At 42.6% G+C, this 13,743-nt stretch overlaps 1 pseudogene; it reads left to right on the forward strand.

Moving 5' to 3' along the window:
* Positions 1-1,656: 1,656 nt before the first annotated feature.
* On the forward strand, positions 1,657-7,879 carry LOC104874274 (annotated as a pseudogene).
* The last annotated feature ends 5,864 nt before the right edge of the window (positions 7,880-13,743 follow it).

Here is a 13,743-nt window from a genome sequence, read left to right on the forward strand (position 1 = left end):
TTTTTTTTTTTTTTTTTTTTTTTTTAGGTACCGGGGATCAAACTCGGGCCTTTGCACTTGCGAGGCAGGCAGCAGAACCATTGAGGCAAATCCCCGGCCACAAAAGTTACTTTTTGAGCGCTCTCTTCTTGCAAAGCACAGCTAGGTGCTTTCTGTGTATTATCTCACATTCTCACTGCAGACCAGCAAAGGAGATACGGGTTTTCTCCACTTGCCAGAGAAGGCTCAGGGCTACAGGTGGCAGGTAAAGGTCCTGAATTCAGCTCTGCCCACCCGCAATGCCTTGTTCTTCCCTGCTTTTACAAATCTGGAATCAGCCCTATGTGCTACCGAACATCCTCTTGCCGAGGCAAATAATCCAGTAATAGAAGTCACCAAGTGACTGAAAAATGATGAACTGTTAATGTCACACATGACTACTAGCTTAAGCCTAGGGATCTTTGTGATCTCACTGCATAAAGCCTCAGGGCAATTAACATTGCTTCAATAAGGCCTAAGCCTGTACCCAATCACTTGTTTGCATCTCTTCGAAAACATGGAAATGTCAGCTGGACGTGACGTGCCTCATTCTGCTGGTGATATTTTGAAAGAGATGACTGTTTCTAAGAGGTCACATTTCCCCCCTGGCAGCCTTCCTTCCCTGCTCCTCCCCAAGCCACCTCCTGCCAGAGTGGCTGCTGGGAAGAACAAACACTGAGCCAGGAGTGGGAGGTTCTCCAGAACTGGGCCTGATTTACAGGTCTTCATTTCCAGTCTCTACAGGGTAGGCGCATTTCGCTACGGGTCTCCACCGATGCAGACATTTTTATTTTTATTTTTTTAACTTTTCTTTTTTGGTACCAGGAATCAAACCCACATTTCTAATTTGGAGCATAGGAAGGAAAATGCAAACGCATATTTTTGCCTTGTGAGTTTTCAGTAAGGCTGGTCAGAGGGGACATAGGGCAGCTTCACCCACAAGCGGGTAGCTCATGAGCACCTACCGTAGGATCTCCACTACAGCAGCGTCTTTAGCAGACGCATGGGGGAAAGGAGGCAGCAATGACAGAGTTTGAACTCCATGTGGGGAGGCAAGGTGGACACCAACAACACTGGGAGAATGTGAGATTTTCACAGCTAAGGCTGCAGCAGCCCCTCGTGGCAGATCCTACACGCCATGTATGACACACATTAACATTTTTAATACTTGAAATACACTTGAAGTTAGGTCCCGGTTTTATCTTCACTTTCCAAATGAGGAAACAGGTTCCCACTGCTGGTAGGAGGCCATGCTGGACTGAACCCAGGCTCACAAACACAAAGCAGCGCTGCCTGTTTCTCGCCTTAGCCAAAGAAGACTGGGTCATGGGAGGTAACGAAGAAGGGCTTCACAGGGAGGTAGGCATCCTTGTGTCTGTTTCTCTCTTTTATTGGAAACCCGGAAACCTGGTGGAGGCTCCGGGGGTCAGACTTCTTCAGTCCCGGTGTTCCCTCTTACTCACTGTGTGACTTCAGACACATTTCTTAACCTCTCTGTGCCTCAGCTTTCTTGATTATAAACTAAGGACTGTAACTGAGCCTACACAGAGTCTGGAAAGATTCTGAGACTAGAACACAAGGCCAAAGCATAGCCACATCACACAGGGCTCGTGAGTGTTCACCGTTATCATCACGACGATGGTCTGCACTGGGGCGCCGCATGGCTCTCTGCCAGCTTCGCACCGGCAGGAGGGGAGAAGACGGCCATTGTTCAGCAGGGCAGGCAACTGGATCTTTAGCACATGGCTGGCCACAGCAATCACAGCCTGTGGTTCCGTCATCCTCTCCGGGTACCATCGGGCTCCTTCTGTGGAATAGGAGTCACGACTGGAGGTCAGCCTGCCGACAGTCACAGCTCTATCAAACTAGCCAAGTGACCCATGAAGAAAGAGCGACCAAATCCCTGGAGAAGACTCTGGCTGGCCTGTCTTAGCCATGTGACCTCCCCAGGACAACTGCGATGGTCAAGGGAAAGGGGACTTCTACTGGCTGTTTAATAAACCTCATGGACAGTGCTGGGAGAGACTCCTCAAGGAAAGGGGTGCTGACCCAGGGATACCAGCAAGACAAAAACAACAGGTGTTGGTCCTCCAACACCCACACTTTGTACATAAAAAAAATAAGCTTCCTTTGCCACACATGGGCACATAACTTCGTGAAGAACCAAACAGCATTCTTTGTGATGAAAATAATTTCTTTGTAAACCAATTGAAGTTTAAAAGCAAAAGCAAAAAAAAAAAATGAGCTTCCAATGTAAAACAGATTTTATAGATTTTTTTTTGTTTTATTTTTTGTTTTGTTTGTTTGGTACCAGGGGTCGAACTTGGGACCTTGTGCTTGTGAGGTGGGTGAGGCTAACCACTGAGCTAAATCCCTGGCCCCAGACAACAGATTTTAAAATGCTGAACACATCATTGCTAGTTTTATAAGTGCATTTCTTCAGTTGCCTACTTTTTATTCTAAACTATGGTAACTTGGTACATTTCCTTTGTCCAATTTTTTTTTTTGCTTCATTTTTGTGTGGGAAAAGGGAAACACTGTGTTATAGATACCATGATGCAAGCTATCAGGAGTAATATTTGTAATGAATATGATTTTTTAAAGTCTGCCTTATATTTTTATGACATACAATGCTACTGTTATCAAGTTCACAAATAATTTTATTTCTTTTTTTGATGATTATGGGTAAAGTTATTTGCAGGTGATTTGAAAATATCTCGTACAGTGTCAAATTTTTATTGATTCCATAAATATTGCTTGAGTTCACCAGTATTTTTTACAAATTTAAAGGAAGCTTGTTGGAGTGGGACATGCAGGCGAGACAGCCCTTAGCCCTTGAACCTTTACAACTCCCCAGTTTAAAACACCGCCAGATACCTAGGGACGGTCAGGCCAGCGTTACACTACTGAAGTGTCAAAAGAGATGATACACAGTATTTAAAATGCTGGTGACTAAACGATTGTATGTTCAGGAGAGAAAAGATGGAGACTGGGAGAACCTCTGGGGTGTTGGTCAAGCCCTCATGACCTTTCTTTTAAGGTTTGAAATTATCTTACAGTAAAATTGACTTTTTCCCCTTATGATACACAGTTCTATAAATTTTAACACACATATGGTGTGATCACCATCGCAACCATAATTTCAAGGTTCTAGCAACCCAAACACTACCTCATGCTAGCCTTTGTAATCATACCAGTACTCCCTTACTCCTTAACACCTGTCGCAGAGCTGTTCTTCATCCCCGCACTATACCATCTCTATATAGAACACTGCATAAATGGAAGCACAGTATGGGAAACTTAACCCTTCTTTCACATCCCATGATGCCTTTGACGTCACCCTAGTTGTCCCATGCATCAGCATTCTGTTTTATTGCTGAGTCGTATCCAACAGTACAGACATAGCATAACTTGCTAATTCTTCCACTCGCTGAAGGACATTTATGTTTCCTGTCATTGTGAATAGTGTTGCTATAAATAAACATGTATAGGCTTTTTTTTTTTATAAACACATTCCATGTCTTGACCTCAGTAGTGGGTACATAAGTAAGTTTGTCTTGTAATTAATCACTGTGCTGCATCCTTTTATAGTCTTGCTTTATTCCCCATGCATATTATATTTTACAATGAAAATTTTAGATATACTTGACTCTGGTAAAAAGTTAGAGAAGAAAAAAATTTTTGAGGAAATGACTGAGAAATAAATACCTGTTTAGCCTTAGAGCAATCCTGTAGACTTATATGATTCTAATAAAGATTTCCACATCCTCCTGACTAAAGAGAGGCCAGATATCAAAGGACTGTCAGTCACTGTGATGAGTCTTCATCTTGGCTAATTGTGACAAAAGTCTCTCAGGTCTCTGCCTTGAAGATTGACTGAGGTCAAAGCTATCTCATAGGAAAGCTCTGGACTTACTGATGAAGTAGATGCTAGGCTATCTGTGAGCATTATAATAGCCCAGGTGGGCTCGCCTATATTCCAAAATCCTTAGGAGTAATTCATAAAACAGGGGCAGTCTTTGGAAGAAGTGGAGAAAATCTGTATTATACAGAGAGATACAGAGATCTAACTCCATATTAATTTTTAAATTAGTGGTCTTGCAACTGCTCATCCATTTAGGAATTAGGAAGGGAGGACTTTCAATACCATGCAACTGGTAATTTACTGCATGTAGGCCACATGAGTAGAGTGTAGATATTCTTTGATCTTTATGGTGTTTTTTCCCTCCACTGTCATGAAGAACAAGGCCATATCAAAATCTGTTCAACAGGGCCACAATATTATGTCCAGAAGTTAAAATCTAGCTAAAGTTAGAGTCTATGCAAGTATGATTTTGGTTTCTGGGGTTATATAGTTATTACCATACTCATTTTGTCTTTAGGTTTTTTAAGACAGGGTCTTGCTAGTAGTTCAAGCTGGCCTTGAACTCACTAAGTAGCCCAAGCTGGCCTTGAACTCATGGGATCTTCCTGCCTCAGCCTGAGATTAGAGGTGTGTGCCACCATTCCTGGCTAAACCCACACTCAGGTTAAAGTACAACAGTCCATTCGATGCTTATGAAGCATCGTCACATCAGTCTTTCTCAGCCTACAGGCTGCAGCCCACACACTGGATCGGGGTCACTTCCACGTCTGGCTTTCCCAAAGGGACATGCAGAAGCAAGCCTGTGAGGCAAGGTAGACTGTCAGGACAGGGCATTTGCAGAAAAGACATGCAAGAAGGTTGGGTTCACTGTCAGAGGACAACATGGAGTCACAATAAGTTCTTGGTCGGGGGAATTAAGTGACAAGGGACACAGACTAGCAATAAAAAACACTGTCCATAAAATACCGTCTTAGTTTCTTAAGTAAAGAAACGAGCCAGGCATGGTGATGCACATGTGTAATCCCAGCACTCAGGAGGCTGAGACAGGCTGATCACTGTAAGTTCAAGGCCAGCATACATTGTGAAACACTGTCTCAAAAACAAACAAAAAAAAGGAAAGAAGGAGGAATGAATGCATATATTTATTTCCAAGCATAAGCTCTTGGGAAAATTGCAAAAATGCTACTGTTTTTTCCCCCATTTTTCAAGAAAGGGGATGAAAACTTAAAAAGGAAACTATCAGTTGAGTAAGATGAAACATAGTCATGTTCTAATTGTTCCCTTTTGTCATTCCATGAAAGAAATGAACGCTGTCGGTCTTTAACTACCTAAGCATCTCAGGAATCCTTCAAGTCAGAGGTTTGATGTGGCTCAAGACCCAGCTCCCCTGGAGGCTGAAGAGGCTACACTCCCTTCTCAGCCCTCCCTGTAACCAGGGCAGAAGCTTTAGAGTTGGCCTCCGGGAAGCAGGGTAGGGGTGAAAGAGCACCAGGGGCAGGGGCAGCAGGGCTGGAATCGGAGCCCATGGCAGCTGCCCCAGCATCTTCACGAGCTGGATGGATGCAGGATGTACTCTAGGTGCTTTTTCTGACTCTGTGGACTCTGTTTCCCCCATTCTGAAGCCTGGCCGTCCAGCCTTGCTAGAGAGCATCTGAGAAAACGGTGCTGTCAACAAATTCCTCTTCTGCTTGAACGACCACAGTCGGTCTCAACTGCCTGCACCCAACATCCACGATGAGCGCAGGGATGACTCTCAGACCAATCTTGCTGAGGACTTTAGTACTGTTTGCTCATCTTCCCAGGGTGGGGACATTTTATCAGTGAACTGTAATCATGAGGGAGGCACTGAATAGCTCTTAGAGGAACACAAGGATTGCGATTACGTAAAGGGCTAATTAAAGCTATCTATCAACTTTTTATTACAAGTTCACAGTCTTCCCTGAGATAGGCACATCCTATACGCACTTTCAGCTGAAAAAAAGGAAAGGCACTCACCAAGAAATCACTTAGAGAAAATGCTCCGTAGCATCCTCAAAAGTGACGTATCATCTAACTGGTCTCAAGCTAAAATTGAGTTCCTAAAAGGCAAGAGGGTACAATATACCAGCAAGACTCCGATTCCAAAACTGTTACATTGAGTCACATTATGTTACACAGAAAAAAGTAATGTAAGCCCATATTTTTAAAATGTCTAAGTTGCCAACGTCTTTCTTCAAAACCTCATTTCTAACAACTGTGACATTGAATCTCTATTATAAAATCGACTATAATAAGCTTCGTCAAATTATGTATCCACAGATTACTGACCCAAAATCATCAGCCAGTACTACAAACAACGGTTTCTTTTCACAGACTTCAATGAGAAGTTCCTTAAGAGGCAATCTCCTAATCCCTTTCACATTTCCCTCTCAGTGCTGAGCAGAGTCTGACATCCAGCTGCAGATCAGGGAGCAATTATTAACTTAATTCAGAGTCAAAATGATTAGAATCAGCAGTGCCTAGGATACAGCAGTGGCCTGAACTATATCATACAGACAGAAAAGCCAAGGCTGCCTCAGTGGTTCATGCAAATGTGTGCTGGGGAGGAAAGGCTCACAGAGGAGACAGTGGAGATCTGTGGATTTATTATAACAATATCAGTATATCGTGGCACTGTTAGGATGGTTGCCTTTTAGTAATTCACACAAGGCATTGTGGCCACTACTGGCTAGCACTATGGGCTAGCAGCAGCCTGGGTAGAACCTAGACAGTAGAATTGATGAATAGGGCACTCACTCAACCTTAGAGATCTTGAGCCTTGAATTACTGGGGAGGGGAGGCAACCAGAGGAATCCTACTGAATAAAGTTGTTACACTTGCCATACCTGTGGCAAGAGGTTTACAAATCAACACATTGCATCATTTCAATGGGGTACATGTTAACAACCCACCCCTGCCAGGTGAGATGGCACATTCCTGTAATCCCAGCACTTGGGAGGCTGAGGCAGGAGGATCGCTGTGAGTTCGAGACCAGCCTGGCTACATAGTGAGTTCCAGGGCAGTCTCAACTACATGTTGAGACCCTGTCTCAAACAAACAAACCAACAAAAAACCTACCCACCCCTGGCTCTCCCTAGCTCACACCCCACTGGGGGACTTCCTGACTTGCTCAAAGAATGGATTGCTATTGGCCAGTGGGACCATAGCTGCTGGGTCACATCCCAGGCAAGAGACACCAGCAAAGTGTTGGGCAACAGCCAGCAGCTCGGCTGCTGCTAGCATGAGTGTGGAAGGCACAAGTGATCTGAACGTAGCTGCTGGTAAACTGCCAGATTAGACAAATTCAAGGCTTGAGGCAGTGGTTCTCCACCGGCTGAAAGCGTATCTCAGCATGTCTCACTGGAAACCCAAGAAGGGAGTTAGGGGTCAGCAAAATAACTGTAGGAACACTGCACACCTGGTGGGAATGGGCAGGATGGTTCTGTACAACAAAGAAAAGTCCAGGAGTCGCCCTGCCTGCTCTCCGCGCCTTCTGACCTGCCAATCCATCTGCACCCACCTTAGGTCAGAGAGGAGCAGGTCGAGCGCAGGCTTGACCCCAAGGACTCATTCCCCATACCAAGACGCATCGTGGCAGAGCCCGACTATGCAGACGATGACAACCCTGAGCTGATTCAGCCCCAGAAACTGGTCGACCCTTTCAAGGCATCCCAGAACCACCAGGATCTTCACAGGAAGCTCCTTACCCAGCAGAAAGGGAGTCTTGCTCCTCAGAATAAACCAGAATTGCGGAAAGTGATGGGAAAGAGAAAATGGGACCAAGTAATCAAGCAGAAGGAAGAGGAAGCACCAAAGAGGAAATGTGACTTGGAAATCGAACTACTAAAGCAGCGGTAGAAGTTGGAGCAGCTTGAACTTGAGAAGCAGAAATTGCAAGATAACGCAAGGGGGTTTGTGAAAGTGAGAGGCACTCTCAGGAAAACAGGTCAGGAGGACGCCCAAGCCGACGATTCCTAGGCCACGGCTTCCCCGAGGCCTGTCTGGGTGCTTTTCAGAGCTAGACTCAGGGCCAGAGCCCTGAAGAGGATTCCAGCCAGGTAAAAAGCTTGTCTAGAGAAGGGATTTGGTTTGATTTTCCTACAGACTGGGTGAATAAATGGTCTGACTGTTGGGAGTTCCCATTCACCAATCGGAGGACACTGATCAGCCCATGGACCTGTATTCAGAGGTTTAAGCAAAACAAAACAAGCAAGAAAAAGGCAGAGGACACTGGAATAAATTCTTGAGAGTTGCACTACTCAGTTTTTCTTTAAATTCAAATTTCTTAGGGCACGGAGACTTTTTCTTTGAAAAGCTAAAGAAAAGATGTTTCATTCTCATGGTTATCTGTTAGCTAATTTAGATTGCATAGAAATACATTTAATAGGCCACATCCAATATTTGTAAATTTTGAGAGTCCAAATTTTTCTTGCTTATACTTTCTTCCACCATAGAATGAGCAGCAGGGAATGGTCACACTGACTTTAGGCACAGCTGTTACCCTTGTTGGCACTAAGCGCCAGAACTAGGGTAAGAAGGTTCAGGAATGTGTGAGCCTCCATCTTCGCTGTCTTGGTCCTCTGTGAGGCAGTGTGGGTGGGCGGGGTTTGTTCTACCCCCAGGAAGGGGCAGGGTGCAGACTCAGGTGTCGCTTCGATGGCAGGTGGGCTTCTCTGCAGTTTCGCTCTTTAACTGTGCTGAGCTAGTCCTTCTGGATGAAATGATTCCACAGACCTTTGGAAACTGGAAATAGTGTGCAGTTGCAGAAGTGGAGGGCCCAGAAGCTCTTAATCTCTTCAGAGAGTGGTGTAGAGGGACATTCATGGGGAGCTTTCTGGGAAGATTTTACCATGTTTGCACATTTTGATATCAGAATCAAAACTTTGATGATTTCTGATTAATGGCCACATATTTCTTTACTAATTTTTTCCTTGTGCATAAAGACTTCTGCCACTTTCTCAGTCCAGTACTGTTGAGTGAGGTGATCTTGATGGTCACCACAATACTGCATCTCTCAGGAAGGCCAAGGAGCAGTGCAGACCAGCTCGTCTTCCTCACGCTCCCTAACATGCTCCTCAGAGAGACATCCAAGGAACCCAGGTGCCCTGCAAAACTAATTTTATACCGCTGGTATAATGTTTGTGGATTTAGTGTGTTCTTCATAGAGACAGCTCAGCCAGTACCTTCTACATTGAAGACTCTGTTTATACTTCCTCTAGTGAGGCTAGAGAGTGGGAGCAGGGCTTCAGAGCCCTTCACAAGCACAACGGACATTAGCTTTCTGTGCGATGCTTTAGTTTTAGCAGTTGACAGGCCTGTATTCAATCCTCATGTGAACACCATAAAAGCGGAGGCTGGTACACAGCAAGAGAAATGTGTCAGCTGATTATATCTGAAATGGATTATTTGTCTCATCAGCAAGTAGTGTTTGAATAAAATACGAGATGCTTAAGATAAAATCCCGTAGTACTTTGCTTTCAAAGACTGGAGTGGTGACTCTTTTTCACCATTAGTCTGAGAGAAGAAAGTTCGTTAACCTATGACCTTGAAAGAACCTGTCTGACTGCATGTTCATTCAGAGCTCTCTCTTTGTGTATGTGGACTGATGTCGAGGTTAGTGAAGTAGAAACTTGGCCTGGCTCAAACCGTTTTATCTAACTGGACATAGATCTGGGTCCTTGGAGCCATTCTGCCACTTGACCAAATTCTCAAGGGCCTAACCAGACACCCTGACAAGGATCAATTCTGTACCTAGAACTTCTGTAGAATTCATTCATCACCAAGAAAAAGTTAATTTAAAAAGACATTCTCTCCTGATCATAGACAAATCTGCAGTTATTTGTGGTTACTACTACAAGGTCCAGCCAGAAGAAGACTTGTGAATAGCGTAAAGTGAGGGGCTGTGCTAAACAGCAGAGGTGCAGGTAGTGAGGCCCCGAAGTCTGATCAGCAGGATCACAGGCTGGAGCTCTGAAGGTACTCAGTCTCTCCTCAATGCTGTCCTGTCCAGACCTGTGGTCTCAGGAACATCTGCACAGTCCTGTGCTTTGAGCCACTTTTTTTTTTTTTTTTTTTTTTTTTTTTACAAAATTGGCTCCATTTTTCCACTCTGTGGTTTCCTTAAAATAGTTGAGTGTTTTATAGTCTGATAGTGACATAGTGTTCCTTTATAAGCTATGACAGTTGACTTTATTTCTTTTATTTTTTTGGTAGCAGGGATCGAATTTGGGACCTTGCACTTTCAAGGCAGGCAGCGGCATCACTGAGCTAAATCCCCAGCCTGACTTTATTCTGCTATGGAAAATCTTGCCTTGTTTGAGTGTATATAATATATATATATAAAGGGAGCCTTAATGGATTTGTTTTTATAATTTAATCTTTTTTGTGTCTCCTCTTGCATAATTGTTTTTAATGGAAAGGATTACAGAATTGAGGGTGGAATTCTTAGAACCAAAGTTATTCTTCATAAAAATCACCACATGCTTGGACCATGGAAAAAAGAAAAGTCCAGCATGACTTCCAAATATTCCAGCAGGTATTTGTACAGTGGAAAAATCCTTTGTACAATTATATGAGCCTAGAATCTCTGTCTTACAAATAATATGAAGTCATTTTTGCATTGCTTTAATATATATATACTGATTTTCCAAGAATACAACTACTGTGTGGAAAATATGGACTTCATTGTTTGGAAATGTACCAAGAGTTTTTCACTCTGGTAAAGACTCATGCCATGTACCTTAGTCTCCACACGTTAGTGTGCACTGAAAGTTGTCCCATATAGAAATGTGACAAAGACTGGGACTCCAGTTAGCAGCTATACGATTCTTTGGCAGATTTAGATACAAATATTATTAAAAATAAGGGTGTATATTAAATGCAATAATCATATTCATTTAATAAAACTTTTAGTACTTAAAATGTTATTACTGTTTATTTCTAATCTTTATAACAATGATAAGAAGTCTAGTATTGAACCTATACATTTTAGAGTTGCCTATTATTTTTCCATCTTAGTCATGATGCTCAATATCTATTCCATACTTGAACAACTGCTCTTTCCAGAAAAATCTCTAATATTCTCTCACCTATTAAAGTACAGTACATATATATGGCCCGCAAAGACTTTTTAAGGACTAGAGATGGAATATAAAACTCAATATGTGGGCAGGGCTAAAAGACAGGAATTGTATTTCCCACGAAACCTTATCACTCGTTGGTCCATTGAGAACAAAGGCAATAATGGATACAGAAGGGATCGATAAGTCCCAGATCATTAGGAAGATCGTCATGTTACTCGTCTTCTCCACTATGTCAGTATGCAGTTTATTTTGGTCTCTTATCCTTTCTTCAATTAAGGTCACTTCCTGCTTTCTCTTATCATAGACAAATAACTCTGGTCTGCTATTACACATCCTAATACTAGTTTCTATTTTACTGCCCTCTGTGAGTACCAGGCTGTTTTGCTTTCCTTTGTATTTTATATACAGAGCAGCATCTTATCTGCTGCCTTTGCTTAAAGTCCGACTCATTTATTAAGGCACAGATGCAATGATCAGACCTTTCATCAGATCTTTTCATGAGATTGTACCGTACGATCTACATGTTGGAAAAAGTATCACCATTGTCTTTATTTCACTTCTCCATGTTAAGTATTAATATTTGTAACAATATATTGATTTTTTTAAAGTTATGTGTGCAGGCAGCTTTAATTACCAATGAATTTTATTCCAGGAAAGATTCCACTTATAACATCAAGACAAATGAACTACCAAAGTCCTGGTGAAGAATACGCTTTGGCTGGAAACTCTCAGCTACCCTAGGGACCTTGCTCTTCTGAGAGTCACAACAAAGCAGACTCTGGCCGATAGTCAATGGGTAGACATGGCTGAAAGTGGGGTACTGGAGCAGGGCATGGAGTATTCCCTCCTTCTCCAGTTTTAGTAAGGTGCTGCCAGTAGTGTACTCCAGGTAGCAATCAGAGTCACTGAACAGAGTTGGACCTGGAGTACGGTTGTGTTGCTGCTTTAGAAATAGATTGCTCCAGATCCAGAGTCTTCATTCTCTACAAGACTTGAACGTTACTAGTTTCTCAAACACTTGATGGTCTCACTCTACCATAGGTATTTGTCTTCGAGTAAACATGTAAATGATAAGGTACAAGTTCTCCCTAAACCTAATTGGAATTTTAAAAATGGCCTTGGGCTGGTTCCCCATGCACCCCACTGTTTTAATAAAACAGGGTACACCTAGGAAAACAGAAATGACTCTGAACAGTTAAAATCAAGGGATTTGCCTATAATCTTAGCACTGTGGGAGGCTCAGGTAGGAAAACTGCAAGTTATGCAAGGCCCTGTCTTCTGCAGCATTCTTCCAAAAGATCCAGATCTTTATGTGCAAAAGACAAACATTAAAATCAAAAGGTTTAAGGGCTGGGCATTTAGCTAAGCGCTTCAGTGGCCTGCCTTGCAAGCGCAAGGACCTGAGTTCAATCCCTGGTACAAAAAAAAAAATTAAAGGGTTTAAATCCCAAGCCCAAATCAACAGATTTTTAAGAGCACCTTAATTATTCTTTTATTAACATGCTGGGCTTACTTTTCAGAAACATGATGTAAACAGAGAAAAGATGGGGTGAGAGTGAGACATTTGCTAGAGGTATGATGAGGGAATGTGAAATCAAGTTGTAAACTTCAGCTGCCTCCATGCTAAAATAGGGATGTTAAAGCTTATCTTGAGGCCAGGGCTTAAGCTCAGTAGTACCGTAACTGCCTCACAAGTGCAAGGTCCCGATGTTGATCCCTGGTACAAAAACAAAAAGCTTATCTTGAAAATAAGTTCTAGGAAGCACCTTCCATGCTGTGAAGGATAAAGTATGAATCCAACCAATATTAACTATATTTACCAAACTGAGCCAGGATGCTATTTAGTCATCACTGAAATATTTGTGGCATATCACAAAACTTACTTAAAAATACAAGTGTTTGCAAACCTGGTAACTTTCTATTTTTCACTTACTGCGGCCCACAGGTAGCAATACATTTATATCACATTTGATATGTGAAAGTAAAGCAGAAGTTGCTCACAAGATCCTTTACCCTTAACATAGGATAAACACTGATATTTTCTATTTTATGCCATTCCATTTTTCTTTCAAAAAAAAAAACTGGTTGTAACACAATATGAGTGGAAAATTCCAACCCATTAGATTCTTTTTAGAAGGAAACTTGCCTAATTCATTGACGTCAAAGGAAGCCAGGCAACCATGGAGAACTCAAAAGGAAGTGACTGCTCTCCAGGAGCTTAACATAAAAGTAAATCCCAACCTTAGCTGCATTCATTGTGTTTTACCACCAGAACACACACTCTAAACCATATTTTACAACTGCTTGCCATGTAGTTACATTTGGGCAGTCTCTGAGCAGTCCCACTGATAGACTTAATTCTAGCTGATTCATTATACATGGCATACACTGCAATATCTCCCTTTATGACCATCAGAACATTACTGATTTTTTTCTATTTTAAGCCACGAAAGATATGCCTTTGCATTCATAGGCTATTTCTGAGCTATCTAATTGCCAATGGCTTTGGTGCAATCGGTAGGCACTTAGTGAAGTCACATTATAAAATGAGTTGCTCAAATATTGAATCAGCTGTGTGTAGAATCCAGCTGCATAGTTCCCTCAATGTACAGTTCTACCCACCTAGGAGTTGCTATGGGGTATAGATCTCCTGTCATCCATTAAAAGTCTGGATTTGGGGGGCTGGGGATTTAGCTCAGCGGTTCGGTGGCCTGCCTTTCAAGTGCAAGGACCCGAGTTCAATCCCTGGTACCAAAAAAA

The sequence above is a fragment of the Fukomys damarensis genome, unplaced genomic scaffold (genome assembly GCF_012274545.1).
Source record: "Fukomys damarensis isolate Sample0158 unplaced genomic scaffold, DMR_v1.0_HiC HiC_scaffold_25, whole genome shotgun sequence".
Classification (NCBI taxonomy): Eukaryota; Metazoa; Chordata; class Mammalia; order Rodentia; family Bathyergidae; genus Fukomys; species Fukomys damarensis.